Genomic DNA, 27,036 nt, shown 5'->3' on the forward strand with positions numbered 1-27,036 from the left:
TGTAAAGCCTAGGAAGTGCCAACAGAAAATGAAGTTTTCCAGCACTAAAAGCAGAGGTGAACATTACAAAATCCATCTGACAAAATTTCAAGGTTTGACTTAAAGTTTCAACATGTTGTACAATATCTCCGAAAATCAAGGTCATCAAAACTTTCTCAAATTTCCCAAAACGAAACTCAGAACAAAGAAAAAATTCAGTGGGATTTTACCAAATCAACAGGCTAAAGAAATGTAAGTGCATGCAAATCCATAAGGTAGAACTTTATTTTTTCCTCATATCTCATATAAAATTCATTTAGGTTTACCTTAAGTGCCATTAAAAATGCTCAGAACAATAAAATTATAACTTTCAACAAAACAAAGAGATATAAAAGCTTTTTATAACCCCATCACAAGAATAGTGGATATTATGTAAGGGAAAAAAAGAAAACAATAAAACCACCATATAAACAACCCCTGGTCAAAGCACTTTTCAATTATTTGCTTTTCACATGTTTTGAAATGAAATATCATCATCACATAGAACATAAGCAAACAGCAAAAACTTTTACTAATAACTGAGAATTTTAGAGAACTTTTGCAAATTTATCAAGTCTAGACTATCTCTAAATACCTGATATACATAACTCCAGTAAAGCGTTTCTAGCCTAAAATGCACTCAGATAGTGAAAACTGTTTCAGTTCACACTTACTTCTTGATCAACCAGAACTGTGTAAGTACTGCACCTATCACAGGCCCAGCTACCTGTTCTACCACCACACCACAGAAGTGTAACACAAGCTGAAGAAGGTGGTGCTAAGACAATACTGTTGCAGTGGTTGCATTGTTATTTATGAGTAGGTGAATTTTTGCTGCTGCGTCTCCGAACAGGAGAAGGGACAAACAAGAACTCTCCATCTCCTGTCATAAATCAACACCTTAGTCATTCAAAAGTGAAATTCCACAGACACATCAAATGTCAGTGCCAACCACAGTAGCTGTGACCTTGGCAATGCTGATGAGTACTGTCTAAGGCAGGCAAGTCCAACCCGCAGGCCACATACAGCCTGCTCCAGCTCGCAACACGGCCACACTCCATACCCTGTGCCATCATGGCAGGAACCGTCCCAGCCTGGTCTGTCAGCACCAACCAAACATTAGTGCATAACCCCATCTAGGTCAAAACCAGGGCTCGAGGCACAGTGCATTGTTACATCATCACATACATCACATGGAGTGATGGCAAGTGAGTGTATACATTTTGATACACTGGCCTGTGAACAGCAAAAAATACGAGCCGTGCTTTCAGTTTTGATAAATCAATTCCAAAATGAGTTCCCAACTTGACAAAAAGCAATCAACATTTTATTTGCAACTACATTTTCAGTCAACATGAATACATTACTTGTGAATGTTCAAATGGAATATATAGAGCCGCAATTCAAAATTTGATCATGTCTCTTAAGCAGATTTTTATAAGCCCTCTCCTACCAGAAATACCCATTGCTTCACCATCACACCTTATTCATGTCATTGCTTTTGGCAGTATGTACATTTGTGAACAACTGTTTTCAAGGATGAAGCATGGGAAGAGTAAAATTTCATCAAAAACCTCAACTGAACACCTCAAGAACTCACTAAGAATTGCCATCACTACCACTGAGCCACACTGACGTGTTAGTTTCACTAAAACAAGGTCACACATCCTACTAGTTTTATGGTATTGTGGCCCTTTCTTTAATATGTTTTAATAAAACACCATTAACAATTAAAATAAGTTCTGATTCTTCATATACACTTATTATATATTATATGAGAGCTGCTCCAAAAATAATACCTTCTGTTTTATCATTTTGACACAGATCCTACAAACCAGGTGCTAACGTGCCTAAGTTACTTCTGTTTGGACAAAAAAAAGAAAAAAAGAAAAAACACCCAGTCTGGTACTTACACTAAACATATATACCATACTAACAGACACAGCAAGTCTCTTGCACTAAACTTAGTCCAGCTAAATTCAGTAGAGGCAGATACTTGCATTCAAAAACAAGCAGAGAGAAAGAACAAACTTGTCTCTACACTAAATACTCACTAGATTTAGACAAGCAAACAAAGTGCTAGAGTGCTAGATACGTGCAGCCTACCTGGGTATCTTAAGGTTACAGAGCCGTATTCCCATATTTAAACTCTCTCCAGACAAGATTCTCTTTGCTTTTAATCTGCAGTACCCTACAGACACTAATATCACAGAATGTTTTTCCAGCAGATTTTGAAAGGACCAAAGACATCACTATTTTGTCCTTACCACCTTGTAGTTCAAATACAACACGTATCTTGTCTCATTCATTCCCTCCAGTACAAGACCAGTTTCACAGAATCACAGAATGGCCTCAAGGATCAAGTTCCAACCACCCTGCCACAGGCAGGGTTGCCAACTGCTAGATCATGTACTAGATCAGGCTGCCCACAGCCCCATCCAACCTCGCCTTAAACACTTCCAGGGACAGAGCACCTATAACCTCTCTGGGTAGCCTGTTCCAGCACCTCATCGCTCTCCCAGAGAAAAACTTCCTCCTGACATCTTATCTAAATCTTCCCTCATTTAGATTAAAACTATGCCCCCTTATCCTATCACTACCTACCCATGTAAAAAGTTGATTTCCCTCATGATTATAAACTCCCTTTAAATAATGAGGTCTCCCTGCAGTCTTTTCCTCTTCACACTGAACAAGCCCAGCTCCATCCAGCTTCACAGGAGAGATGCTCTAGACCTCTGAGCATCCTTGTGGCACACCTCTGGACCCTATTCAAAGGCTCCACATCTTTCCTGTGCTGGAGACCCCAGACCTGCACGCAGTACTCCAGCTGGGGCCTCATGAGGGCAGAGCAGAGGGGGACAGTGACCTCCCTGTCCCTGCTGGCCACCCCTCTTCTGATGGAGTGCAGAATACCATTGGCCTTCTGGACTGTAAGCATATACTGCTGGCTCATGTTAAGTTTTTAATCTACCAGGACCCCCCTAAGTCTTTCTCAGCAGGGCTGCTCTCAATGAGTTCTTCATCCAGTCTGTATAAGAACCTGGGATTGTACCCGTCCAAGTGCAACACATTGCACTGCGCTTTTTCCTGAACCTTATTAGGTTCACACAGGCCTACCTTCTGAGTTTATCAAGGTCCTTCTAGATGGAATCCCTTCCTTCTGCAATTGTTTCAATACTGACAGTTTCAATACTGTCCGTTTAGTTCAAGCCATCAACGTAATCTGAACAAATTTAGCTGATTTTCAGCCAAAAGGGACTGTAAAGCATTCATACAGTGTCTTCTGCCAGCTCTACAATGGGATGGTGAGCTCCAAAAGAAGCTGAATAGCACATCACCAGTGCTTTCTAACAGCCTAACAAACCAATTACCAAACCAATGGCAACACCAGCAACATAGAGCCGTGCTGTCACAGGCAAACAGAATCACAGAACGACTCAATCATGGAGCTGGACTTTCCTGAGTTGGAAAGGACCCAAGGGGATCACAAGACAGCCCAGGCTCCACACATGACTACCAACAATTAAGCCATACATCTGAGAGCGTTATCCAAACACTTCTTGACCTCCAGCAGCTTGGTGCCATGAAGGCTTCCCCAGGGTTCTTCTTCTGAGGAAGCTGAGGACTGCAATGGTTGTTTCTCAGCCTTCTCTTCTCTGGGCTGAACAAACCAAGGGACCAAAATAAGAAATAATTAGATTATGTGATATCAGTATCACAGATATAACATAAAAGGGTAACATTTTACACTATTTTATCCTTTACAAAACGGATACAACCCAACAGCACATACCAGCTGCACATTTAAACACCGTTACTGAGTGTCTTCTGTTGTGCCTCCGTATTGCTATGTTCTTAAAGCCAAAAGGCCTTTTACACAGCCCATACAATTTCAGGTAATGACAAATCAATGATGAGAGTAAGCAAGAACTAATCCCACTCATCACACAATCTGCAAGACCATTACTAGACTACTGAAGGAAAATGGTAACATTTATTGGGCTTCAAGAATCCAGCTTGGCTACTTATTGATACAAAGAAGATGCAAATTGAACTAAAGAACGGAGAAAGGAAGAAATGACAAGAAAGGTGTTGAAAAGCAAACTATTTAAAGTGGTATAGCAAAATAATAAAAGTGAATTATTTCACTTAGACAAAGAGGGCAGGTCTCAGAAATCAATTGTGCATGAAGTTGTACCATGCTACAACTGTACTTCAAGCTTTTACTTCCTATTTCACTTGCTGTTGCTTTCTAGACTTCACCTGTCCTCACCAAAACAATGCTCTTCCTTTGATCTCTTCAAAATACAGAAGATGGGATTATCTACCTTTACAAAGCAATTCCACATTCATTAATTATTTTAAGTGTAGAGTTCAGCTTCACTACGACATGCTTAGATAAATCAGACAAAGATGCTGAGTATACCCTATACCAGGTTATACGCTACCATTGTAAAGATGGGGACTACAAAAAATATAAAGCTTTATGTGTCTGACTTTTCTTCACTCCATAAACTGCAGCTGCCTGTTAGTCTTTCTGAAGTCACTGTGTGTCCACCGTACTCCTTAACAGATTTTCTCCTCGTTTCAAGACACTCATTACTCAACTTACTTGCCAGTAGGCTCACTGTTAACCAATGCTGGTTTCAGAACTCTCATACATACTAAAAACTAATGAAGTGCAAAAAACATTACTAACGTCTCTGAAGAGGTTTCATCCTTCCCCATTTTGCGTGTGCGTATGCCTGGCTATCAAACTAGATCGTGAGTTTTTGCAAATGGGGACAATTTTATAACATAAGAATAGGAACCCAGTTCAGCAGGAACTATACATAGCAGAGCTGTAAGACAGCTCTACATATGTAGAGCTCTCTCTTTCTACATATATTATTTCATAAACTTCCAAAGAGATGAGTCAAATAATATACTGAACATGTCATTTATAAAACTGATATTAAAGCATGTACAATTCTAAGATTGTTCCGTACAATGCAAATATGCAAAGTATTAAAGGCAACAATCACAAACACCTTTAAAGTAAAGGCCACATTTTCACTACAACTTGGGTTTTATTTTAAGCACCTGTGTAGCATTCCCTCACAACAAATTTAAATGAGAGTTTTCAGAGTATCAACAACAGAACACGTTAAGAGTGTGAATTAAAAGAAAAGTCTGCTGGGTAGGATTTTTCTTTTTACATCTTACTAATTAAAACTTTGTACCCAGATTTATTTTCCTTATTTGGTTATCATTGTGTTGTTATAAGTTTCTGATGGCACCTTTAGCAAAAAATTGAAAGATTGTGCTAACTAAACACTACATTCTGACAGCTCCTTCTTCTGTGAAGAGGTTACCGTGTATTACTATGGAACACTGGCACAGGCTGTCCAGAAGCCATGGATCCTTTGGGATCCTTCCAAACACAGCTGAAGAAGGTCCTGGGCACCCTGCTCTGGTCTCGGGCCAGGTGGATCTAGGGATCCCTTCCCAACTCAGTCATTATGGGGTTCTGTGAAATCTAGTGAAATTACAGGGACTATAGGAAAGCTATGGGAATGCAATTTAATTGCTGTGCATAGTTGAAGCACAAATAGCATGATCTGAATGCAATCTCCAGTCCTCCAAACATCAACATAGATCCTCAGTTAAGAAATTATCTTCTAATATTTTTAATGTGTTGATTAAATAAATCTAATAACTACAGTGTTACGGGGAAGATACCTTTTTGGTACATGGCTGGCTTTCAAGCCAGTGTGAGAAGGTCACAACAGTGCAAGCCTAGTTTATACTAAAGTTCACTAACACAGCATCGTGCCAAGAGCTTGTGTTTTTTTACTCCTAAAGAGGATTCAACGCATGCTGCTGAACTAGATCAGCTTCTAGATCAACATTTTTGAGACACTTGTGAAACAATGACATTCAACCCAAAACATATGCACCATCCTTATTCTTGTATACTGTAAAACTATGATTGCCTGTGCTCTAAAAAGCACTAGTTCCTCCAGACAGAAAATGCTGCGAATGACTAGTTTCACTCATGCTAAATTTACACTGCGTGATGCAAGAACCCATCCTTTAAGTGTGAAAGCATGTGCAAACAGCTGAAATCACAAAGTTTCTCTCCCAGATTCAAATCTGGCGAAGGCAGAACTACAGTTGCAGATCAGCAGAAATTCTTTTCAATAGCAGCACTGCCTAAGCAGTCTGTATCCCTTCCAGCACTACCTGCTTGGATGAGTGTGCTACTATTACAGCATCAGCTCAGCAAACAGCAGCGATGTGGGTGGAAAACAAGATGCAGCAGGAGGAAAAAAGACCATCATTTCAAACCAATTCTGTAACCTGATTCACTAGACAGTGCACAGTACTGACAAAATAGTAAACATTGAAGTGCACCTAGTGTTATTACAGAAAGACCTAGAATGGTGTCACACCAGCTGAGACTTCAGAGTGCAGTATGGATCTCTAAAACAGATGACTTATAGCATGCATATGGTTTGGTTTAACCCAAACTCTTCATGAAAATAAAGGCACAACTCACTCTTCTAAAAGAAAGTACGCTTTTCCTTGAACTGAACAGAGCAAACCTTACAGACAACTCAGGATTTTTTGTTTAAAAAAATTGTTTGTGCTAATCGTGGAATAAAACCTACAGTCTTAGGGAGTGTTTCAGTGACAAAATAGGTGTGTGGGGGGGGGAGGGGGAAGAGAAGAAACATGGGCTAAATACAGTTCAATTAAATTAGATTTATTTAGATAATTTGTACAACCTTATTTCCTGACTCTTTTTCTAGGAGCACAAGTCTAAAATACTTATCACTGTACTGACCATATAAGGACCCACAAATCAGAGTGTGAAGTTACTTTTTCTACCTATTTAACACTGTCAAGCAAATTGGATATGGTTAAGTTTTAACTGTTTAAGAACAGTCAAGTCATGCTTCTACTTACATTCCTCTCCCTCATCCAAAAGCAAAGAATGCCACAGCAGGAGCTGCCCATCCCCAGCACTGCCACTGAAACACTCACAGTAGTTTGATGTCATTGAATTCCTATAACCACATACTTTCTTCTTCACGTTACCACGTATTTCCCACCTATAACTCCCTTAAGAGGTGGCATCTTATATGCAAGAATGAATGAATTTCTCTTAGAAACAGAGCCATTTCAGTTGTCATATGAAATAGCGTGTGACTGAAGTCGTAACACAAAGCAGACTATCTAGTTTAACCCATTTAATTTGCTCTCACAGTTGTGAAATGCTTCTCAGAGCAGAGATTTTTCCATAGATGTCCTCAAAATCATCGATCATTTCATTTACAAAAACAGATTCTGCTCCTTGTGGTTGAGAAAACTTCAAAACTGCAAAGTAAAACACGTGCCACTATATACTTTCCTTCATCAGTTTCAAACTTTACATCTAAAACACCTCAAGACAGTGTACTACTCTTCTTGTTTAGTGATCATTGACACCCAGTCTCTCTTGTCCTTTTATTAACAAAACAAACTATCTACTTAGAGACTAGGTCACAGAGGAGTGCTCAGATGCACCAACTTCAACTAACCTATCCTAGAGCAGGGACAGCACTTGCAATGTTCTCCACATGTGTAGCATGCACTGAGATGCTTTTACCTCTCAAAGTCTGCATGAGCTCAGAGCCACAATACGAATATGTATAGGCACAAATATGCATGCTGCATGACCATGCTTATGTGAGGGAAGGGCAGTTGATCCTTCCTGCACGTATATTTACTTCAACTGCAATTATATTTATATGCAAATATATATTTTTCAACAGGTGCAGACAACAATTTCACTCCAAAAGGACATCGGCCCACCAATAGCCTTTGAAATAAAAACAGACAAACAAACCAACTGTAGCTCTGTAAATAGGCAGTGCTTTTATAAGACTTTGGTTAAGTGGTTTGTTCAAGCAATATACAGACTTGTATGCTTTTTTAACACTCGTTAAACACACCATGGTATAACTGCTGGTCAACTGATCCCTATACAACAGCTCCCATTGACAGCTGCAGTGCCACAATCTAATTTTACCTTTCATTATCTCAGAGACTCAGACGCTATACGCATACATACAGCTAGATGCTCTCTCTTCATATGTTAGCCATATGCCTGGACCTTAAAACAGACTTTATCTCCTGAGCTTCTGTATCTTCCTATCACATTTCTGATAGAAAAGTGATAATGAAGAATTACTGCTGACACACTTTCCACTTTAATACAGTATTTACCTTCTCAAGTTCCAGTTCAGGCTGGAAAACTGCAGCTTGTATATTTCTATCTTGTATTCTAAGTAACTAAATGAAAATATTTAGTTTTCAAACATCTGAATTATCCTTAATGTACCTGTCAAACTTCATCAATTTAGATGGATTTTCCCATGGATGCTTGCTCAGGTATGTTCCCAAGACACTTTAACTAAAAGAAACAGAAAAAGGAAGAGATTTCTTCAGTTAAAAATATTTTTTTCTCATCCTGAAAGACCTACAGAACTCTGTGTAAAACTCTAAAATAAATTTCTAGCGCTTACTTAATCATCAAGTTTTCTGTATCTTAAGCCTTCCCCAGAAGGCTACAGTCCACACCATCACTCTGATGGCAAATTCTCTAGTAACAACGAGAAACATTACAACAATCATATTATAGCACAGTTAATTAAGAAGGCTCACACTAGATGGAGGGTGGCCTCAGCTCTCAACTTTCTCTTTCCCTTCTAATTTCTTTCTTTCTTCTCTCATGGAAGAAAACATGACTCTCTGTCTGATCATCAGGGTGATGATTTTTACGCAGAACAAGTTCTCAAGCTTCACATTTATATTAAGAGTTGAGCTCAGTACTTCAGGAAGAAGGTATACACTGCCTTTCCATAAGAAAAGCCAGGCCTGATTAGCAGGATGACAGTAGAAACCAAAGCAGCTTCGGCTTACAGTTATTCCTAAAAGTAACTTTAAACATGTTCTTCAAGAAGGAAGGACATCTTATTTCTTATTGCACAACTCTATTTCAGCACCTTACTGATTTTTCCACAATCCCAAGACAAGTACTGAAACAGAATATCAAATAGTCATTTTGCCTTTCCCCCCCATTCACTCAAGTCACAGAACTTCAAGTTATATTAAATTAGTGGACAATACTACACTGGGAGGAACTGCTGACTCCTTCAAGGGTAGAGAGGCCTTGCACAGATATCTCAGCAGGCCAGAGGGCTGGGTAATTACCAATAGGATGAAGTTTAACAAGAGCAGGGAAACCCTGCATCTATATACACACTGGGGGACAAGAGAACAGAGAACAGCCCCATTGAAGCAATGTGGGGGTTCTGGTTGATGGCAAGTTGAACATGAAAAAGGGTCAACAAAAAGTCACCTTAAAAAAGGGCATGGCACTGTGGTCAGGAGAAGGAATTGTCCCGCTCTGCACTGCACTGTGTGGCCCTGCCTCAAGCACTGTGTGCAGTTTGGGTGTCAAAACATAAGGACATCAAACTATTAGAAATTGTCCAAGGGAGGGCTACAAAGATGAGGAAGGGTCTGGCATATGAGACCTATGAGGAACGGCTGAGGCCCCTGGGTGTGCTGAGCACAGAGCAGAGGAGCTGAGGGGAGGCCTGATGGCGGCTGCAGCTCTCCCAGGGAGCGGAGGGGCAGCGCTGAGCTCTGCTCTGTGTGACAGCGACAGGGCCCGAGGGAACGGCATGGAGCTGTGTCAGGGGAGGGCCAGCTGGGGGTTAGGGACAGGCTCTGCAACACTGGGCAGTGGGCATGGCAGAGGGTGCCCGTGGCAGAGGGTGCCCAGGGCAGGGGGCACGGCCCGAGTGCTGGTGTTCAAGGAGAGTCTGGACGTTGCTCTCAGAAGTAGGGTTTGGATTTTGGGTAGTCCTGTATGGAGACCAGAGCTGGACTTGATGATCCCTGTGGATTTCTTCCAAATTGGGATATTCTGTGATCCTAAAAAGAGGGGCATCCCTTAATTCTGAAACTACACGTAACATGACTGCTCTTCCAGCTCAAACTTGGAAATCTAAAAATAAGCTCCATCAATTGCCAGTCATGTTAGTACAGACACACCATACTTAAAAATCTTTCAAACAACAGTACAAATAAAGTTCAGTAGCTTTGAAAATAAATGTACAGTGGTCAAGTTCAGGCTCCATGACAACCGGCTGCATTCAAAAACTATAATGAATAAACTGAGTTATTTCATTAAAATAAGAATTCTTAAGCTGCAGTTTCACAAAAGCCAAAGCTGATCTAGATTCAGCAGCTACATTCGCATCCACACCCTCCTTGTCCTCAGCCACTCAGTGCAGGCCTATCTCTTGCACCACTCCTGGCACCTGCCCCAGTCTCGTTGAGTCATTTCCGCAATTTAGCATGATGTAAGATAGTCACCTTTTTTGATAAGTTTCCTGCTGACTCTACACACACCAGAGCCCGAGTTTAACTTTCAGCTTCAAAATCTACACAGCAAATAATTAAAACAGATCTCTTCAGTACATGCCAACAGCTAATACATTTATACTCTGCATACTAATACTCGATCGGGGAAAACTTTATTTGCATTTTTTGCATCAAGCCTCTGATGTTGGGAACGTTTGAAACTGACAGCTTGTAAGTCAGCACAAGTCCAGGCATTTGGTAGGGGTTGTGAGCAGCCAAGCTCTAGAACAGGGCTGGGATAAGAGACAGGGCATTCTACTCACAGAGAGAGAACGCCATCATTGTAGGTGTTGTGTGACAAAACAGAACTGTGATCCCTGCTCAAAAAGCTCATCATCTAAACTAACCAAGTTCGTGCACAGGAAAGCAAAAGATGAAGTTTGTGAGCTCTCTGCTATCTATGATTAAATTCATTGTATAGGCTACGAATACAGTAAAGGAGAAGTAAAGAACAGACTGGGTAAAGCACTCCACCACAGTACTTGCCAGACTGCCACAAAGCACCTCAAAAACCACAGTTAACAACTGGTTTGATATCAGTAGTTACAGACCCTACCTCTACTTCAAGTGATATGTTTACAGGCTTTTCTATATATAGTTCATGTCTGTCATAATAGTCTACATAAATAAACTTGAAGAAATAAATTTAATCAGGTGTGCCAGCCACAAACTTCTCAGATAGCAAAAAGAGAAAGAAAAAACAAACAAACAAAGAAAAAAACAAAAAGGACTTTTCCATCAAAGCACCCATAGTACTCAGCTCTTGGACTTCCACAGTATGTTCCAACTCAGGCTCAGTTTGACCAATGCCACAGCAAAGGAGGTAACTGAATTCTAAAGCAAAACTGCTTCTATTCTGGATTACTGTAACCTTAGGGAAAGTTTGATTATTAGAGAACATTATTTCTACCATGCTAGAGATTATCAGGTTAGAGGAGTTAAAGAGAAACGCTGTTTCCAGAATTGAAGATACCTTTAGCATAAACACCACAGCATGCATTTCTAACTAACTGTAACACTCGAATACATTTCATAAAACATCAGAGTACTTGTAATTTTGCCATATAAATTAACAAACATAAAAACATATAATTTATCAAAGTCCTTCAGAAAATTAATTTTACTCTAAAAATTACTTAGTATTGAAGCTCTTAGCAAATAACTGACAAGTAAGTTGTAAACATTCTTACGTTCTACCCACACTCCCTACACATTTCCTTCACGTGTCATTCAGCACTCATAACTTGGTGCTTGCCCTGTGTTTGCAGAATTCACATAATATCTTTGCACAGTAAAACATTATCCAGGAGCCATTTCCTGTAAAAGGCATACGCACTGCTAGAATCACAGAAATTTTCTTTTTTCCTCTTCCGTTAAGGTAAATCATCACACTAGTCACTGGATTGGATAGTCATGTTTCCTTTTCTTATCGTGTCCCATCATTCTTGATTCCCTCTTGTACAGCAGCATAGATTACATGGGTCTTGTGGACAGTCACTAAGAATATGTGTAAGCACCTGACTTTTCACATCTTCACTTGAAGCAAAAATATGAGTTTGGGTTTTCTTTATCATGAAGAACACATTAAAGTGAGGTCCATTTCTAGCTAGCTGATGCATGTTCTCTAACAACTGAAGTCTCAATGATGAAACTCCCAACACTCCGTATGGCCTCTGTTTAAACTTTGTCAGTTTCAAACAACTCTCACGGATTTCTGAAATAGCTCAGATGCCTAACTCCAGAACAGAGTTATGAGACGGAACTAATTCTGTCATGAGCATCTTAAAAGAAGAACACCATTTACAAAATAGCTCTTCACTCAGAAGGGATATCTTCCAGAGATAGCATGGATGATTTCTCAAAGAGCGTATGAGCTAATAAAGCTCTATCCTGGAAAACATTTACAGCATGGAGTGCTTAGCGCACAATTTTGGATCTACAGGTGAAATTATGCCTGTCAACTGAGATGATCCAAAAGGCTGCCAGCAGCAGGAAGGGCAGCCCCTCTTCCTCTCTTTCTCAGATGCATGGTTGAGTCCCCCTATTCCTTGTGAAAGCTTCACTGTTTATTCACACTATGGTAAAACGTGATAACACAACAATCCAACCAAAAACTCTTCACATCTTTGTCAGGTTCATTTCCTGCTCTGGTTCAGCAAAAGGCAAGAAAAGCTAGAACAAAAGGTGGAACAGACCTTTTTGCAGCAAGAAGATGTTAGTTCAGTTTATGCCCCATTACCTAACCTCAAACAAGTGCATGGCTTCACACGACAACCAAACTCATGGTTTCTATTCAAAAAGAAGGCCCAAGTCACAGGCAAGACTTGTCATCCTGGCGCTCTTCCACCTTACGATGAAACAGTTTAGGTAGCTAAACTAGCAATGAAGTTCTTACCTTTGCTTATATCATTAGGCTGTTGCACTTAGCTTCTTAAACTAGCCCAGCACTAAAAAAAATAAAGCAAAGGTGCCAACAAAGAGCAATTGCAAGTAATGTAGGACCAAGCGGAAAAGCAGACACAGTTCAATCTAATCTACAGTTCCCTTTCAATCTAATTTAGGCTGTTGTCAAATCAGCTCCATCATATAACCTAATCTAACCTCTGATTGCTGGTTCCCCCTAACTCCCAGGCACCAAAGAGGTAGGTGTTGCCACAAAGACAGCTCCAAGTCCATCAGAAGATGTGTCTGAATTCCCCCCCCCCTCCCCTAAGTTAGCTTTGAAAGTAGGAAGCTATCTCATGAGCATGATACATGAGTTACAGTAATCTCCCATGCCTAAAACATCACAAGGCACTCCAAAACTACTGTAAAAAAAAAAAAAGGCTAAGTAGATCAACAAAAAATGCACAAATGGGTTTTCCCTTCTTTGTTCCTTCAGTGTAATGAATAAATAAAGATGAATAAATAAATGATTCCAGACTTACCTCACATCATTCACCCCATAACTACAGCCCAATTTATTAGAATACAGACCACTGCCAGCTCCAAAATTTAAGAAAACACTAATCATAATAAGAACTATTTTCAACTTAATATAATTCAGTACAGTTAAATTCCATCTGCAGTTCTTTTACCATGGCCTTATTCCCCAGTTAAGGAATCACTGACCTAGAAAACTCTCATTGAGGAAGGAGATGAATTAAACTTCAGTGAATTGTCACGTAATCTACTGGTGAGGTCAAAATACTTATTTTTCATATTTAAAACTCCGAGCTCTTATTTTGCTGTTTTGTTGTAGCCTCTATCCCTGCCATTAAACATAATCTTGATATATCTGAAGGATATACTACACTACATAGGTTACAAGCAGCGAATGCTTAGTGAATTTTAACTGATATGATAAGCCATTAAGAAGAATTCAAACATCCCATTCAAGAAATACAAGCATACATATGTGGACACGTGCCCACACGGAAAGAAAAGCCAGTATAGGCAATGGGTGTGCATCAACTAACAAAAACTCCACTTGGCTACATTTATTACAGAAATGTCATCTAATATTCATGGTAGCTCCGTGTCCCTATAAAATACGATTACAGGTAGCACACTGGAGACTCCAGAATGCTCGTTGGGCCAGATAAAAATAATTTCTGCTATTAAATAAATAAAAGCTCGAAGTATATTCATCATAATCAAACTGAACTTCCTCAGAATTTCAGCCAGTAATTCCCCATAAAAAGACCTAGTCGTTTAGAAGTTTTCAAAGGTCAAGAAACTGTGATACCCTTCCAACAAACTAAAAGAACTGGCAATGAGTGCTATAACGGTATTGTTTCCTGCCTACTAACATCAAAAACAGGGACTTTCTAGAGTGGAAAAGGTTCTATGAATCTAACAAAAGTTGCAGAGACCTCACCATAAGATAGCAACTTCTCCCCCTTCCTGTCTTTCCCCCTCTCCCATTCTCTCGCTCACTCTTCTTCTTCTTCCCCTCTCTCAACTCACAATAAATGTGAGTTTCCTTTTGCTCAGACAACAGCAAAAGAAGGCTGAAGTCATGGATGAAGGAGCACATGGGGAGAATTCTGCCCACATTCTTCCCTTTCCCAATCCTCACTGCTCTAACACCAACTGATCCAGAAGAATACGAACTTCAATCAGGCCCACTAACTTGGCTTCACAAACAAATACACCTATTATTTGAATAAGAATGTAAAAATTTAGTGTAATAAGGGTCTGAAGAATTCAGAAACATGTTTTTCTTTAATAACTTGTAAAATTATTGTCCAGAACATACAGACCAAGCTTGGTCAGTCAATTTGAGATAACGTTTTGAATCCATCTTTGGTGCAGTCACTATGAAGATGAGGTGCGGCATTTATTTTTTAATGTTCTTTGATAGCTGTCATGAGACAAAAGTCCATAAAAGCCCAGTGTGAAAGCCTGGAAAAACTCTCATAGAGGCCCTTCAGACTAAATCTGTTGAATTATGCTTTACAAAATCCAAACGCCAAATGGAAGAAGTGAAACCAGAAGTGATTATTTATGGAGATATTTGGGAACTCCAGCAGTTCCTGCATCCAAATACTGAGCATAAATTGATCAAGCTAATGTTCTCCATGGCACCAACATTGATAAAACTATCCACTTAAGTAACTCTAAAAGAAATACTAAGATTTTACATCTTTGTGATTATTTAATAGTATCTCCACAAATGTCCGAAGTTGCTAACATTTTGTCCAGGTCCAGAGAGGAGTTTGGTTTGCTGAGCCACAAAGATGGTCAAAGCGGGAAGCTCTGAAATGCAGAATAATAAACCCAAAGGAAATTCAGGAAAATGAGAAAAAAGGTTTTATGAAAAGTGCAATGGATTGCAGAAGAAGGGAGGGGGAAGGCAGTCACTAACTGCTGAGGGATCAAAATCATTGTTTGACTGAGGAACCTCAACTAATTCTAGAAACTAAGCAATGCCACGTTGTTTATCTTATGTAAGTAGCCTTCCAACATGAAAAAATGTACATAAACCAAGCACAAGGAAACCAGCTTACTTAAAAGTAGACTGAAACAAGACCAAGAGCAGAAGATGGATGGGGTTAAAAAAAAATACAAATCACTGAAGATGTATAACGGGTATGAGTAATACTTCTATTTATTAACCAAGTAGGAACCAAACAAGCATATCCAAAGGCAATTATTGTAATCCAGAATAGTGTTTGCTTATTAGCACGTACATCCTGATAGTAGGCTGCTTTATACCCTGACTTAGAGCAGTTGTCTTAACAAAACAAACAACTGCAAGCTCAGAGAGTTTTAGTGCTTCTTCATGTAAGAATGCATAAGTCGAGACGTTGTACACCAGATTTGGTGTGTAGAAAGCACACCTTGCATACAGCAGACCTCAGGCTCAGTACACCCATGAAAAGCAAAGGAGATGGGAAGAATTTTGTTCCCTACCACAAAGAACTATATTATCTGATACTCCACACTTCTATTTGGATTAACTTTGGATAATTAAAATGCAGATGAAATCACAGCTCAGTCATTAAGGAATCAGCATTCTCACCTACTTTCTCAACTAGCAGGTGAACAGTTAACAACTAAATTTCAGTAACTTGAACAAAAAGATTAGAAATCAGAATACACAGAGTGAAACAATAGCATAACCCCAGCAGCTCTGGTCACTTATTTAAGTGGACAAGCAAGCTTGTATTTTCCAAAGGAACTGTTTGTTTGAATACATAATCAGACCTTTTTATAATGTCAGGATAAACCTTTTTTCCACTGTATAGTAGAATCAAAAAACCCAAGTTTCTTTACTCTCCAATTTCCCTTTCATATCAGTAAGTTATTTTCATATTCTATAGAGCTTAAAATATATATCTTATTAGAACATTAACTTCAGAAACTTCAATTCATCTTTCAGTATGTCTAAGTAGAAACAATCCGCATTTTGTGTGCATGTATGCATTATACAGCAGTATAGAATTCAACTGAAAAATTTAGAAGGACATGAGATTGAGAAGAAATCAATATGATAACTGTTTTGTGATAATATTTGGAGGAAAAAAAAACAGTAAAAACTTCTGGTTTCTCAGGAGTTTTTCTTTAGAAGTTGAAGTGTTACTTCCTTTCCAAAGTGTCATTCTCTCAAGAAGCAAATGAAAACAAAAGAAAAAGAGAAAGCAAGAACAAGGATGAGAGAACACTTGAGTTAACAAGAAAAAGAGGACCTCAGAGAGAAGCACTAGAAAAGGATGCAAGACAATATGGGCATAAGCACAAGTTGGAAAAGAAAAAGGACTAAATGAGAAGGAGAAAGAACCTGAGTAAAAAAAGTAAAGAAAGACTGCAAGAAAACAGATGAAATAACAAAGTAGACAGGAGAGTTGGAGGAAGAACTCGTTATCAAGAAAGGCTGCTAGTTTTCATGCATGCTAGAGCACACGCAAGCAGGACAGCATCAGAGCGGGAATAAGAACGTCAGTTTGAGATAGCAAGTGAAACTTGGAGAGGAAGGGTGCTAGAGAAGCAGGGCGGGGAGGGCGGGTAGTGTACGTGTGCGTGTCTGTCTGTCTGTCAGAGCAGTGATTTACTACAGAAGGGGTGGCAAAAATTCCTCAGAATGATGTTCTCCATTAAGTAACAGCTATTAGAGCCAGTTAACCAACCCCTGCCACTCTTAGGCACCCTGCTCCTGTCCACCCACACAACCCATTCCATTATCTTGTCAAATGTCTCAGCAGCAGCACAGTACACTGGGCCTAGGAACTGATCTGACTGAAAAGTAACCTGATTCTCCACCCCCACACACACCCAAATGTTATATATATAAAATTATGTATTTCAGCCAACTCAGTTTCCAAGTCTGATTCACTGGTTGGTCTTACAAACAGCTGTGCCAACACAAAGCAGGTGGGAACAAGCAGCCAGAATCTGAAGAGAGGGGGAACTGCTTAAGCTGCAGTTGCCTTTAGAGAACTGCTTGTTGCACACTTTGCCTTCAAAACTACTCTTAATAATCTAACCCAGAGTGCTTCAGTGGCAGTACACACTGCAGCAGGATTGGTTTGCTAATACTTATGCCATAAAAACAACACATATTACGCCATCAGATTTAAGCACTGTTCATGTCCCACAGCCCTTCTAAATGAAATATTAAAACAAAGAGATGCACTTCTCATAGCTTCGCTTCTCTGTTATTTCAGATTTGGTACAGGTGCACTTTGAGGAAGAGCAAGGTAGGAGAGGAAAGCGGGGAGATGATCAGTACTGTCTGTATTTTCCTCTTGATGTACTGTTCTTCACGGTGCTGCCCTTCAGCATTCTCTGAACACTGAAATAATGCACCAGCATACTGTCCTTTTCCACGCCAGAATATGGAACTGATCTAGATAAGAGGTAAAGAAGTCTTCCTGAATTTTGCTCAAGTTTACAAAAGTAGAGTACCAAAAGACCAATCTTCAGTCTTCACCAGCTTCTGTCATTTGATTCCTCCTCTCTGGTACCACTACAAAGCAGTGCCCCAAGATGCTGTGACAAGTCTGCTCAGCTGAAACTAGAACAGGTTATTACTGTGGAAGAGTCATGACTAAGACACAAAGCCAATGTTGCCTCTCAAAAGCCAACTAAACCAGAGCATTCAGGAGCATGATTTACACAACTATTGTACACCTGCAGAAGTCACCCACCATTCTCCAAACTATTCACTCTCAAGCAGCTGACCCACAAAACCAAGAACTCAGTCTCATCAGAGGCAGTAGTTAAGCTGTTAGCTCAAGTAACAGAGGTGGCATGTTCTTTGCTAGTAAGATGTTTCCATTATAGAAACTGTACAAATACCATGTATGTCTCTTTCTCCCATGTGAAAGAAGTTTTGTAAGTTTCCTAAAATCAAAGAATAAGAAGTTAAGAAATGTTTAAGGTGGGCACAATATACAGCCCTTTCTGATTTTGCAATACAATCTACTTTCATAGTCAAATGCTGTTTTGGTCATTGAGCAGATTTACATCAGAAGCGTGGCACACAGAAATCAAAGTTAATGGTACGTGCCACCTATAAAGCAAATGGTACTACTGAAACACTCCACCAGTTCCTCCAGAAATGGAAGGACGTGTACCAAACAGGGCAAGAGACAAAGTAAAATCAATTTAATTATTTTTCTTAAAACACGCAAACTCCTTTCAAGAAAAAAAAAATGAGTTCTAACTAATGCTCTCAAATTTCCCAACAGATCCTAGGTTCCACGAGCAGACCACTATCTGGAAATGCTGAGTCACTCTCCAGCCTTAAGAGACTGCTTCTCTGAATTACAGAGCACTCAGAATAAAAACTCAAGACAAATGCAACCGTAACCAGTCAGCATCCTGCTATTAAGACATAAGATGCCTAAACTTCTAACCTCAGCTCCACCCTTTACATCACAGTATAACTCTGGGCAAGTCATTTCACCTTCATTTTGTTTCAATTTCCCTTGCTAAAAAAAAATAGCTGTTATGAAGGCGCTTATCTTCTGGTAGCAAGGCAGAAAGTGCTTTCTGTATAAGCAAGACAAACCAAAACAGAATAAGTTGAAGGCTTTCTTCTTTGTATCAGTTTTGGTATTAATTCTCCTGTGTATTAGATCCTAATCACTTAAGAAACATCTCTTCCACACAACGCTAAAAAAAGTCTGAATGAAACAAGAATGAATCAAGACACTAAAAGCAAGAAGTAGTCTTCCCATTTTTGTCACTGAGTTTTTGACGCAGTTTGGGAATCTTTATGGAAATAGTTGAGTCAAAGACAGCTCCACAGCTGTTGGCACGATTAAAATGTAAGAAGAGATACCCTGATTACAACATACGGGATACAGCATGTGCCTGTTTCCTCAAACATACAAATGGCACTGGCACCGTGGAAGCTCATAGGCTCTACAGTATCTATAATGACTAACACCTAACTTAGAAATTATACTGAGCCCACTGTATGCTTGCTAAAAATGCAACTGTCTCACCTCACCATAGATCTCAAGTTGCTTTGTTTCATGCAAACAACATTTTCCTTTAACATACGAAGACTGAAGATCAAAGAAGTAGTAGCAGTGGTCCAGAAAAAGAGTGAATGCAAAGCATGTAAAGAACTGTACATAGGAAAATATCAAGGGCAAACTTTTCATATATGGAAGTCTAAAATTTAAACTTCACTCATATTCAAGCTCTTGCACAGTAATAATTACATTATTCTCATGTCTCAATTAAGTCTGGTAGGCACTACAATACTCAATCTTAAGAAAAGTGTGAGGCCAATAGTATGGTAAAACAGTAAAACTAAGAGGATACTATTGAAGGAAAAAAATAAGTTGTAATAAAGATACGTAAAATGATAAATAGCATAAAGAGGTTAATTAAGTTCCTTCTCTTTCGTAAGAGATTTATCTCCTTAGATGTATTTTAAACAAGCATCAAGAAAGTTGGAGATATTTTTCTTTCCATCTGCTACTTAAATAAAAGCTGCACAGCCTACAGATTCTTAGTTTACAGGAAAACCAATCACACATACAGACAGATCGCTCATCTTCTCTGCTCAGTGCAAAGCGTCACATGTATACACTGACAGAGTTTCCAAAGACCTGTTAAAAATATATGTCGCATACGTACATCCCTTCCCCTCACACACAGAACACTGGGATGAATGTTTAGAAATTGCTATATACATTTTTCCTCCATATTTCACTCCCATGTAGCACAACTGAAACAAACCTATTTTAAAATACTTCAGTTGACTTACAAGAGCAAACGTGTTTTAATACATTTTGTAAAATGGACAATGATTTCCAAATATGGCACTTGAAACTTGTGAACTAAAGTTTGACTTTTTTGTCAAGCTGGCTGACTGGCTGATCCAACTCCAGGGAGACACAAACATGAAGGTGTTGATGGGCATAAGGACTGAAAGTTGAATCAAAAGGAATCTTGTGGAATCCACAAATCACAACTGTTTCAAATATACAGGGGAAAATGTCACTTAACAAACCGTGCAAAGCCAGGAAAGAAACCCTCTCGTAAGGGCATCAGACATCATTAATGATTCCTGCTCACATCTCCAGATTATTAATATTTAGACCATCATTAAACTTTTGTACAACAGCAGACTATCAACTTACAATCACTCACAGCCTTCTGTATTTGCATGAAGAAAAAGTGACCAAACCACAACCATGCAAGCGCTGGGGGGTTGGACTCAATGACCTGAAGGGGTCCCTTCCAACCCCTACAATTCCGAGATTTGCACAGCACCGTAATCGAAATGCAATAGAGATGAACATCAGGAATGAACCAGTATGACTCTTAAAGTCACAAAATCAAATGAAGAAAGAAGTAATCTTAACTTTATGTTGAACAGTACAAAACAAAATGGAAATCTGATCCCACCAAAGGTCTAAGTAGCACTACAGTGAAAACCCCAACCATTTGGACTACGCTCTTATGCTACAACGTTCAACCACAATTTTTAACACAGTATCACGTATACTTTTTCCACCCAGCCTTCAAAATAAATGCATCATTTATGACACTGTCTCTAAAAGACACAGCTCCCAGAATATGTTAACTCGCTTAGAAACTAGGCTTGTAACACACAGCGTATATTAAAAATAATAAGACATCAGGGAAAGTTTGAGATGTAAGGGGCATTCCATATGATGCTGTGCTAACCGCACAGCGAAGTGCCCTCTCCCCAGAACTGCACCTACCAGCATTTTTCATTTTGGAGGAAAGAAAAATGTGTTGTAAGTTTGTAGCCTTAGCATACACAGAACTTGACTTGAGCAAAAATCTGACTTGAGTGGGAAGACACAGGCAGATAGACAAACATGTTGATGTTCAACATTTGTGCTAATGCTCATTTTCCTGCATAAGGCCTGCCATCAAAATCCCAGCTTTGGAAGGCACTCCGTGACACTGACAGGAAAGTCACCCTAAATACGACACACAGGACTCTAAGCTTACGAACAACTGATCGTACAGAAAAACATACGCTCAACTGTGTTATCCCAGAAGCATAATCTAGTATTTGCAGGATGTGCCAGTAACTTCTACAGAAAGGGAATCTCCCAAGATCTTCCAGTAACAATCACTTCTTGCAACATTCGCAAAGACATCGATGCATTTTAAACACTAACTTGCAGCTTTTGGCAGGCAATTAAATTAATGCCTCCCTATCCACAAATTAGAAAGCATAACAGAAAGAAATCAGAATCAGACATGATCCAGGAGAGTTAGAGAGCTTTCCAGATCAATTAGATTTTGAAACAGAACGCATTAAAAACTTTTTTGCTTGTAATCAAACACATACCCTACATGTATTACACAGATAAATCTTGTAAAATCATACTTTAAAATGAGAATACGTGAGGTTATGTATTTATAAGACGATACTATTCCTTCTGTAAAGGAAGTGGATGCACTCTGCTCTGACTGGCTCCTCAGCACAGATCCACTGGCAAAGCAAACTGAAAACAATCAGTAATTTACATAGCTCACTAGAACGCAAATGAAGATTTGGGCATGCAGAGATCAATGGGATTCCGAAACGACAACCTGTGTTTGAAGCCAGAAAGCCAAACACTGATGAACAACAGGTTTTCAGGTCACTAGGATTTAAAAGTTTCTTTTAAAAGTTTTACTGGCACTTTGGATTTGATCACCAAAATATATTTTACCTTTGCTTATGTCAGCTGTCATTGTACCAGTTGCATTTTTTTCAGTAACTCACCAAAATTCACTCTGAACGTTTTCAACTATGTTTTGAAAGAATAACTCTGCCACCAGAAACCAATCTGTACATTTCCATTACTCTTGTTTCGCTATACAAACAGTTATTAAAGCAAAAGAGGAAACTTTTCAACACACGGGCATATTAATACATTATTAACCTTTCCTTTAACTGACTCAAAACTTGGTTTAACTTTATTTGCCTCCAGGGAAAAAAAGGAAAAAGAAAAAAGAGAAAAACAGAAAGCTTTGGAACTTCATGTAACACACAAATTGAAAGCTTGGTTTCTCATAACTGGAACAAAACACTGACACTTAACAAAGCTGATTTCACTTTCAGTTACACAGTTTCACTTTCAGGTACTAAGTGCTACAGATCTCAGAAACTAAGCAAGGAGTGTAAAAACTAAGGAGTGTAAACTAAGCAACTATGCTTACCACTAAGTGCTAGCTTATGCTATTTTAATTACAAAAACATTCTCACTGCTTTTGAATTTAAGACAGGCTACATTCAGAGATGAAATTAAACTGACTATGTCTGTCACACAAGTCAACTTGAAGCAGCTACTACCTAGACTTCATAGGCTCCAGAGTATCTGTAGTGCATGGACTTAGGAAAGCTGACTGGGAACTATCTCCTGCATCTGCCAAGCCCTCCAGTTGGTATTCTCACTGTAAATCATACAGCCAGAACATTTTAGAAAGGGATGAGAAGCAAAAATCCAAATACAGCTGAGGTATGTATGTGCTGAAGACCCACCCTAAAGCAAAAAATACATTTGTACTAGCAAAAGCAATTGAACTATCTTTCCATACACGATTGACAGAACAGAATCAAGCAGAATTTTACCTTTCTTCCACATAAAGGAAGAAGATAATCCATGGATATCAATTACAAACTGCTATACACAGCTAGTGATTGGGTCACTGCAATTCTATGGGCATACTGAGTCACCCCAAAGAAATTACTAATTAACTGTACATATGAAATACATCTTTATGGAAGAAACAATTGTTTCTAAATATTTTCTTTCCCCCAGTGTTTTTAAAATATAGACTATAATTCCCACAACTTTCCTCCTGAAGGATCCACCAAGGCGAGGAGTAAAAATGAGAGTATTCCTCTTTCCAAAGTATTCTTGACTTTCTTCACCAGTCTTGAGTTTACAAGGAAAGATGTGTTTGTTCAGAAACGTTTTTTGCATTACTTCAAATGGTCTCAAATCAAAAAAGAAGTCTCACTAATCAGACAAGTCCAGCTAGTGGACTTAGAGGAAAATAAAAGTCTCTTAAACTCTTGCTGTAAAAAGGAAAAGAGATGAAATGGAAGCTAGTTAACAAATAATCTATTGTATTTGGTTCTAAAGACAAAAGCAGCAGTTCTCTGTAAATAATCCTGTTCTACAACAACAGGATCTATTTACAAAAGGATTTCAGAAGTGATACAAGTTTTCCATGGTTCCATAAAACAAAGGTATCAGGAAAGCTTTTGACTTCACTTAAGAAAACAGTTGTCCAAGTGGCATTAAAAATGACTACAGAAAAAGTAACCAAGAATATCAGCTGTAACAACTTTAACCCTGACAACAAGACTACAGGTTGGAAAAAACCTGAAATAAAGACACTTTAAGAGGAATACTGAATGGAGAATCTAATTATAGCAAAAGAACTTGCTTCTCCGCTAAGAGTCACCACCCATTTCAGCTGAGATAAAACTATAAAATGCCATCACAGCAAATAAAGGTATAGTTTTTCATGAGTTTTATTAACTGGTCTTCTTGCACACTCTCATGCAAGCAGGTGTTTCATACACGTTAGCACAACCATTTCGGGTCTTTCACACTTCAAAATGTAAAACGTCAATGAAATCGTATGAACTAAAATGACAAAAATCTCACAGTAAATTCGTTAAGGCAAAGCCCAACAATACAGTTAACCCAGACCCATTTCTGACCAAGGCCCTACTGCAATCAAGATGTGACATATATGTTAGCAGCTATGTCCCACTTAAATGTAACTTTAAAACCTTGGCTTTTCCTTATTGTCAGTCATGTTTTGCTCCATTGCATAAACCATCTATCAGTGTGTTGGAAGTTATTTATGGTCATCAGATGTTAATTCCCAATCCATTCAAAGTCCACATACTTCAAAAATTGATATACTCACGATTGCTACATCCTTATTTTACACAAGTAAGAGAATATTATCCATAAGTTGACAGTGAAAGAGAACACTTGGGTTCTATTAGGTGAAATTATCTTTGTTGTTGCTCCTCCGTAACTGTCCAACACAGAGAGAAGGGATTCCGATGACAAATTTCATATATTCACCTGAGTACTGATTCAGAAACTGGAATACTGCAACAAACTTTCTTATCTATTTGCCTGGAAACAATATATAACTACCCTAGTGCACGCGTACCCAACAATTTGAGGGGAGGGACTGCCCCTTTTTTGTGATTTAAGACGACCACGCTATTGGACAAGATACTTAGCTCAGTCAAAAGTGATCAGAAAATACGATTGAAACTCAATATGCTTCATAAACCTCAACACAATTTATAATTCATAGAGCAAATGTAAATCCAACATACGTGCTCTACTTCTAGACCATGAGTGAAAGGCTCTGATTCTAAATGTTTTGTGTAAGCAAAAAACATTAAGCACAGCTTACAAAAGTAGTCTACATATACACACACACAGCTCACAAAATATAGTTAGATAACAGTTACAAATACTAGCTCCTATTCAGAGTTATTTTCAGTGTTATTATTCCAATTCTATAGTTTAATTGATTTTCCAAAAATATCCAACCTACAGAGGTTGGTGGGAGTACAGATAAGGAGAAACAAGTTCCACCAAAACTTCTTCAGGCTACATTATTCCAGTGCGGTAAGTTACATTCTGCTCAGTTACTCACAGATAATAAAGCACCACTACAAACAAAACATTAGTTTATTTATCCTCAGACATCACTGATAAATTCTCCAGCTCTAACAACACAATGACCAAGTAAGTTGTTAACTTATCCAGATCCCCTGCGATGCTCAAAGCCATGCAAGAGCGACTGTGTGAGCCTACTGGCAGAAGTTACCTGCACGCTCCCATTGGGATTAGAACAGGAGGTTGCCCGAAACATTCCTGATGATTTATTTCATAGTCAGATATTCAGTCTTTGTTAATTTTAATTTTAAAGAACAATGGATGTTTATTTCCCCCGATGACTATGGAGTAACAGGAGAACTAAGTAACTGCAGCAATCTAGACGCATGATCAAAGGACCCCTACATGGCCTTTGGGCAGACCGAACTGAAAACTTCAAAGCTGACCGAAACTCAAAAAATGCACCAATTTCGAAATTCCAAATTACAGCGCTTTTAATTGTGTTTTCTGATTTCGTGGCAGCGGGAGGGAACGCCGCTCCGGAGAAAGAACCCCCTGTACATCAGAGGAGGTCTCCGGCACCTCCAGCAGCACAAAGCTCAATTCCTACCCGGCTGCAGCCAGCCGCTAACACCCCGCTGCTCCCCGGCCCAGCCGTGTGACAGCGGCCTCCCGCAGGTACTCGTGCCCCGACCCGCACAGAAGGCGCGGGCAGGCCACCACAACAGGTGCCCGCCGCGCAGACGGCCTCGCTGCCGCCGCCCTCCCGTCCCCGCTCCCAGCCCGGGCCGAGACCCCGCTCCCGCCCACCGCAGGGCGTCGCGCATCAGAGCGAGAGGAACCGGGCGAACTCCCTCTCCCTTCATCCCCGCTCCCGGACACCGACGGGAAAAGGGCTGCAGAGGCCGCGGCCGCTGCCCCGGCCCGTCCCGTTAGGGGGCGGCGGAGGGGAGGGCGCGGAGGAAGGGCAGCCCCGAAGGCAGCGCCGGGCAGCGGCCCGCCGGGCCCCGCGCTGTCCCCGCCGCCTCTGTCTAAGATGGCAGCGGCGCTGCCCCCTGCGCTGCGCCCCCTTCGACCGCGCCGGGCCGGGAGGTGGCACCCGGCGGTCCCGCTGCGCAGCGCCCCGCCGCCGGCTCACTCACCGCGCGAACCCCGCGCTCCGGCACGGCTCCTCTCGGGGGCGGCCTCTCCTCTCCTTGCCTCTCCTCTCCTGTCCCGTCGTGCCGGTGCGGCGGGCAGAGCGAGGAGCGGGCGCTTCTTCTTTCCCCCGGCCTCGGCCCGCGGCCCCGGCGCGGCGGCGCCTCCCTCTTGCGCGCTCCGCAGTCCGTCCGGCCGCCCTGCCGCGCTCGGGCCCGCACGGCCGGCGGCGGTGCCGGTGCCGATCGCAGGGTCTGCCCGCCGCGCGCCTTCTTCTCCGGGCGGCGGGGAAAAGAGGGGGGGAGCCCGGCCCGGCCCGGCGGGCGGATCCGCGGCGCTTCCCGGCCGGGCTGGATTTTCTATCGCTCACAAAATGGCGCGCGTTCCAAACCTGCGCAGCGCCCGGCGGCGGCAGCGGTGGGGCCCGGCCTCGCCTCGGCTCGGTGAGGTGCGGCGGACGACGGCGGCCTGAACCCCGGCCTGGCAGCGCGGGGACGGCGGCGGGCGGGCGGGCGGGCGGCGAGAGCGGGCGGGGGGAGGGGGTGGAGGAGAAGGAGGAGGAGGAGGGGGTGGGGGGGAAGCGCAGCGCTGTACCGAGCCCCCGGGAACTCCTCGCTCCCTCCCTCTCTCCCTCCCCCGCCCGCCAGCCTCTACCTCCTCCCGCCCCGCCCGCTCCTCCTCCTCCTCCTCCCTCCCGGAGCGGCTCTGCGCCGGTACCGCTCCCTCACGGCGCACCGCAGCGCGGGGCGAACCTCTGGCGGAATCTCGGGGACGAATTGTTGCCCTTTTTGGATATTTATTCATTTATTTTATGAGGGTGTCCTTTGGATTTCTCTGCTTTCGG

At 40.9% G+C, this 27,036-nt stretch overlaps 1 protein-coding gene across 1 annotated transcript in view; it reads right to left on the reverse strand.

Moving 5' to 3' along the window:
* DYRK1A (dual specificity tyrosine phosphorylation regulated kinase 1A) overlaps positions 1 to 26,743 on the reverse strand; it is a 72,843-nt gene extending 46,100 nt beyond the window's left edge. Inside the window, exon 1 of the mRNA XM_065741692.1 lies at positions 26,198 to 26,743. The gene's annotated coding sequence lies outside the window, so the exon portion shown is untranslated. The remainder of the gene's footprint in view (positions 1 to 26,197) is intronic.
* Positions 26,744 to 27,036: the final 293 nt, after the last annotated feature.

Source organism: Cyrtonyx montezumae, unplaced genomic scaffold (assembly GCF_038088225.1).
Source record: "Cyrtonyx montezumae isolate F1298 unplaced genomic scaffold, pur_monq_1.0 scaffold_3, whole genome shotgun sequence".
NCBI lineage: Eukaryota > Metazoa > Chordata > Aves > Galliformes > Odontophoridae > Cyrtonyx > Cyrtonyx montezumae.